Below are 6,218 nucleotides of genomic sequence, written 5' to 3'. Positions count from 1 at the left end.
CTGAGGTAATTCCTATTTCCCTTTTCCCAGTAACAGTTTCTTACCACTGGTTTCTTGGAGATTTTTACTTTGCTCATGGGCACATGAGTTTGAAAGGCTTTTTACCTTTAAGGCAGATTTTATTAAGTAACAATTAGTGCCTTCACTTCCATTCCTTAATGAACATCTAATTAGAATAGCAACATTACCGCACGGACCTGATAGAAATCCCAGCCCAAAGCAGTCAATATCTGAGTGGGTCTCTGTGGCCCGAGATCAGGCTGTGTAGTCATTCGGCATTTTTAATTTCTGAAAATAGCTTGTGTGTCCCATCCCTACCATTTGTAAGCCTTAGGAATCCAGGGAACTGTTGGTGTATTAGGAAAAAAAAACCGCAAAGACTCTGGAGTCCAAAGCCCTGTGGGGCTTGCTGGCTGAGTGATACTGAGAAGGGTGCTCACCGTGAAAGAGGGTCAGGTTCCTTATCTCAAAAGATACCATCGGAAAATGACACTCCTCCTACAAGGCTCTTAATGTAGATTAAATAAAACCAGACTGGAAAGTTTTAACATACTTAGCTTTCTCAAAGACAGAAAGTTTGACTATAGAAATAAACTTCCAAAAAAAAATCCTGGTATAATAAATGAAAAATTTGTTTCTATATTACATTCAAATCAAACAAACAAACTAGACAATGTTTGTGAATCAGAAGAAAACAATTTTCTCTCACAGTTTCAGAATGGGATAAATATGCTAACCTGTGGCAATTGTGTGTGTGTGTGTATGTATGTGTGTGTGTGTGTGTGTGTGTGTGTGTGTGTGTGTATGTTTGTAGTTACTTTAAATAATTTACAAAGGATTCCTTAGTCTTTTACAATTAAAATACAAATAGTGTAGATACTGCTGGGCAAGTATTTTTCCTAGAACTGAGGAGCAGAGAACATGGGCTTTGGAGTCAGACAGACTCCACCTCAAATTTCACCCCATCTCACTAGCTCTGTGGCCTGAGAAAGTAGCAGTATACATTTGTTTTAGGTATTAAGTGAAAAAAAAATGCAGATAAAAAGGCAATAGTTTAATTCCTGGTCCTAAGAAGCACTGGATAGAGGTGAAATGTTGTTTTTCATCCTTATATTTCAGCTTCTACTTTTCTCTTTATCCTAATGTTTTAGTGAACAAAAATGATGGCATGTGAGCAGAGTTCATGCGAGGCCAGCTGTATTAGGAAAGGGTAGTCAGTGCACGCGGTGACGCAACCCCTGTCTGTAATGCCTTTGCTATCACACTCTGAGGTATGTATGGGGCGGGTCAGTGACAAGAAGAAACTCTTTGTTCAAAGATGTTTAGCCAAACGCATTTCGTGGTGGCATGTCTTTATCTTGATCTTGTAAATGTTCAGGATGGTGGCTGCTTTGGAATGCCTGCCAGACAGCTAATGGAATTTTTAGGATGTATCTAAAAAATAGTGATAGCCTCTTTCTGTCCATATCCCTTGGATTTAGATGAGTGGATATTAGCTGAAGTGAGATAAGCTAGTAATTAAATTCTTGAGTTCCCAGAGAAAGATTAAGATGGTGTCATTTATTCCCTTGGAAGTACCTAGATGTTGTGCTTGAGTGGGACTCATGAATTTGAGCCTCTGGAATAGAAAGGGGCAGAGATCTAGCCTGAGAATTGCCTGGGTTTCCTTAGGAAATATTCAGGACTGGGAAGACTCCAGTGACTGCCACCCCTAGGATTGGGAACACTTTGTTCCTCACCCGTTCCTTCCCTTACCTCCCCTCAAAGAAGGTCCAGTCTAGTCAACATTGGCCTTTTGGTTATATGGAACCCAACTGGCCTAGGGCATGGCACATCCAAGGGCCAGTGAAGAACCTCTGATTTGTTAGTCAGCTTTGCTTTTCTCAGTGACCCCCCGACTCCCAAGTTAAGCTCCTGTATGTGCCTCATTCCATGACCACTGGGGAAAAGCCGCGGGTGGGAGATAAGGCAGAGGTGGATAGAATCCTGGCTCAGCCTCTGACTGAATGAACTTGGGCAAATTAATTAACTTGAGTTCTAACTTCCTGGCATGTAAAAGGAATAATAATGTCTGTCAAGTCTAGTCAACCTCAAGACTCATCATCCCCCACCTAATATCCAAAAGGCATGAAATGGGAAGAGAAGCTGGGTACACTTTTGGGGACCACCAGATGCCACAGGGAAAGGATAGGTAAGTCCTGAATGAACGCCCCGAGGCCAGCCTGCAGTGCTGTGGGTAAATCTGGCCGACGCATTTGAATGCTCTGACACCTTTCCCCCTCCTCAAAACCACCTCCATCACTTGCATTATCTCCAAAGATTCTCTGGAAATTGGCCAGATGCACACTTCACATTTTACAGAGCTTAATTCCGCCATAGAAACCTATCATTTCTCATAATTCTTCACCACATTCCTGGGAGCTAGCCCCAGATTCATCCAAAATCACCCATGGGGTATGTTCCTGGGCCGCACTCTCAATGGCCTCAACTCCTGTATCTTGTTAACTGACGGAGCCACTTAAAATAAAACAAAACAAAACAAAACTTCTGGCCACAAACCTCACCAGAGGGGTGTCACTTCAGTTCCATAGATGATTGACAAAAATAGTGTGGAACATTACCGTGTCTAACACATGGCCCAGCCCCATCCTGAAAGGGAGTTCAGAAAAATAGGGCCTTCCTAACAACAGGTTTTTCAATAATTGTAAGAACCAGGAATCATTGCAAAGACCTGACAAGCCTATGTGGTGACAATATGACAATGTTTCTAGAGGAGTTATATTCAGACCTAAAGGAGAATGGGTCATGTTCACTAAAAATAAAATTTCCAAGTGCATAGAGGGGGAAATTCCACGTTTTCTGATAACTGTGTAATAACCTCATTCCCCCTCAGTGATCACTTGATACCTTGTTCTAGAGTTAGTCTGTTCCTTCCCTATAGATCTCCAGCAGTTGGGGCAGCTTCTCCAAAGCCACAATCTCTTATGCCTGAGGTGGTACCAGGTGCCCAGTGTGTGTAAGTCTTGTTCACATTTGTTTATTATCAAGCTGGGAAGAACCTCGGCTCCTCTGGGCAGGATAAAAATGCACTCTGGTCTGGAGAGAACGTGGGCTATACCTTCACAGAAGGGTATCTTTTGCATTGTCTTGTATCTATTCTTTGAAGAGACTCAGTCAGGCAAGGGCTTTAGTGGTCGTCCATCAAAGGTAGGAAACAGACTTGCATCAGTAAATGATTGACCGGCTGCCTGGGGTGATAAGCTTAGGTAAATAGGCTTGATTCTGCTCCAGCAATTTCAAGACTTTTAACTCCCTAAATTCTAAAGAAAAATGCATGTGGCTCCCTGGGACATCCTGTCATTTGAGGTTGACAGCTTTCTGCATGGAGAGTGTGTTCCTCAGAATTAGATGCATACTGTCCTTGCTGGTATATCTTGAAAGTGAAAAGAATTCATGCAAGCAAAATTCAGGAACAAAGCCAAGTTTACAGAGCCATGAAGAATTTCAATAAATCATAAATACGATTTTTTTATAATAAAAGATTAAAAAAACCTCTTGAAATACGTAGACGAACAACAATTTTCAAAGGAAAGAGGAGATGGAAACGAAATACAGCAGGCTTTCCAGAACACTGGAGAACGAATGATTGGATTTGCCCAACACATGCCCACATCCACCACACCTCCTTCAGCAGACCATCATCTGGCTAAAGGTGATGGGCTGAGTGCTTGTTTTGTGAGTTTGAGAGGAGGGTCCATGACCAGACCCATCACCTACCTTGAACGTTATTTTTCAATCTGGACTCTTCTCTCAGCTTTCTTCTGGATTCAATAGGGTTGGCTCACGACTGTTCCAATCCTTGCTGAAGATTTTTGGGCTGTTCGGAAGAAGCATCAGCACAGGCTTCTACCTTTTCCCCAAGCATGAAATCGACACGTTCCTTTCCGTGTCCTTTCTCGGTCTCCCTGGCCCCTGCAGACAGTGGTCACAGGCAGCAGTTTGCTTGCAGCCAGGTATGTTGACAGATGTGAAGGCGGGAGCCCAGGCTGGTCTCGGCTGCCTGATCTGGCCAATCATTACACACCAGGTCGGGCTCTTAGTCCTGCTCAAATGCAAGCAGAGAGCTAAGTGACAAAATCAGATAGCAGTAACTACCACAGGGAGCAAAAAGCGGGGTCTGCTAGCTATTGACTATCCAGAAAAGCAATTACCTTGCAAACAAATCTGTGAAATAGATAAGACAATTACATCTCGGAGGAAATCCCTTTTATTTAATTTCTTTTTATTTCAGTGACCTCAGAAGGGAATTTGGAGGTGACTTTATCAAATCTCATGGAATTTAATAGTGGAAGGTCTCCTACTGAATTCCTGTCTGGTGAGAATCATTTGGAAGTTCCTGGAACAAATATGGCTGCCGTTTACTGAGTATGTACTATCTGTTGAGCATTTTATATATATTACCACAAATCCTCATAATAGTAACCTTGAGATTTTATTCTTTTTTATGGATGAGGGGATAGAGGCTCAAAGGTGTAATGCTCAGGCAATGAGAGGGCACTGAAGCCAGGATTTGAACTCAGACATGCTCTAAAACCAGTACCAGTGTCAGTGCTCCTTTCAGGATACACACTCTAAGTAGGCTGAAAAAGAGCCTCCAGAGATCCCCATGTCCTAATCCTCAGAGCCTGTGAATATGCCACCTTACATGGTAAATGGAACTTAGCAGATATGATCAAGTCAATGATTCTGAGATGAGAAATTATCCTGGATTATCCAGATGGGACCAATGTATCACGAGGGTCCTCACAAGAGGTTAGAATCAAAGATGTGAAAATAGAACCAGAGACAGAGGGAGGTTGAAGATGCTACACTGATGGCTTTGAGGATGAAGGAAGTTGGTTCTAGAAGCTTCAAAGGCAAAGAAATGGATTCTCCTCTAGGGCCTCCAGAAGGAACACAGCGCTTCTGTGTTCTCTCTGGTTTTCAGCTTTCTCTCCTGTAACAAAGCACTGGGACAAATGTTCTTTGGTTCCTGCCACATCTAAAGTCATAAGACTAAAACCTCAGCCATAAATATCCTTGTCACCTTTTTCTCCATCTGTTCTAAATCAAACATTCCCACTCTCTCATCTGACACCTCTTCTGGACCTTCACTCCCTCGGTTGCCTTTCTCTGAGAAGCGCCAACATAGTCATCTGCCTCTGAAATGTTGCTCAGATCTGTGTGTGGTGCCGAGCCACCCCTCCGTGTCTGTTGGTGTGCATGTATTTTGTGGCTTTCCTACCACCCTCTCTTGCTAGAGCTCATCTAACTATCCTTTAGGATCCTTTGAACTTGGCTTAGTCTGTTCCTTTTTATCTTGGTTTATCTAATCTTACATCTTGAAAGAGAGGAGAGAGGACCTATAGTGAACAAATGCCTGAGTCTTAATTTAGTTTGTCTTTGGTAAAAGGAAGGACCAAGGCTTTCTAGTGCTAGCCTCAATTGGCCATCTTTGCTCACTTAACCATATTTAAATGATAATTCGTTCTCACAGGCACTCCAAAGGTGATGGTATATGTTTTGGATCATAGATTCCTTGATGAAAGGTGTGGGTCCTCTACCAGGAGAAAGTGCACATACATCTAAAATTTTGTGTGTTGTTACAGGGAGCTCTGGCTCCGCAAAAGTGGTCCTCTGCCCCCACTGACGTGCGGCAAGTTAGTCCTGCACCCGCGAAGTTGCTAGTAGGGGATGCTTTTGTAAAAGACAATCTAGTCTTATACTTCACAGAAGCCTAGAAATAAGACTCTTTGGGCCCTGATTGAGAAACCACCTACTGGAGATCAAGACAGGAAAGTCTTTAGGCCAAAAAGCAGAGAAGTTCTCAGGTTAAGCAAAGGACAGTTTTCGGTGGCCTCCTTTTGCAGCAAGAGCTCTGCTTCTCAGGGCCCTTCTCCACAGGACAAATCCTGTTCTTTAGACACCAGTCCCCTTAGATGAAAGCTGTCTGCTTGCCAAAGACTTCTCTCAATCACCTGATGCTACCGGACAGAGGCTGACACCTCTGCGTCCCCTTCCCCACCCGTGCTATCCCCAAACACTGCCCAGCTGTGCAAACACGCTGGTCTGACCAGCACTTCTGTTTTACTGGCGCTTGTCCAGGCCATCCTGGGTGAGGTTTGAGGCACATGGGCTCTGGCCACCATTCCTCCTCTGCAATCCTCCACTGTCTCTGT

Source organism: Camelus ferus, chromosome 1 (genome assembly GCF_009834535.1).
Source record: "Camelus ferus isolate YT-003-E chromosome 1, BCGSAC_Cfer_1.0, whole genome shotgun sequence".
NCBI lineage: Eukaryota > Metazoa > Chordata > Mammalia > Artiodactyla > Camelidae > Camelus > Camelus ferus.
This window is presented reverse-complemented; position numbering follows the sequence as displayed.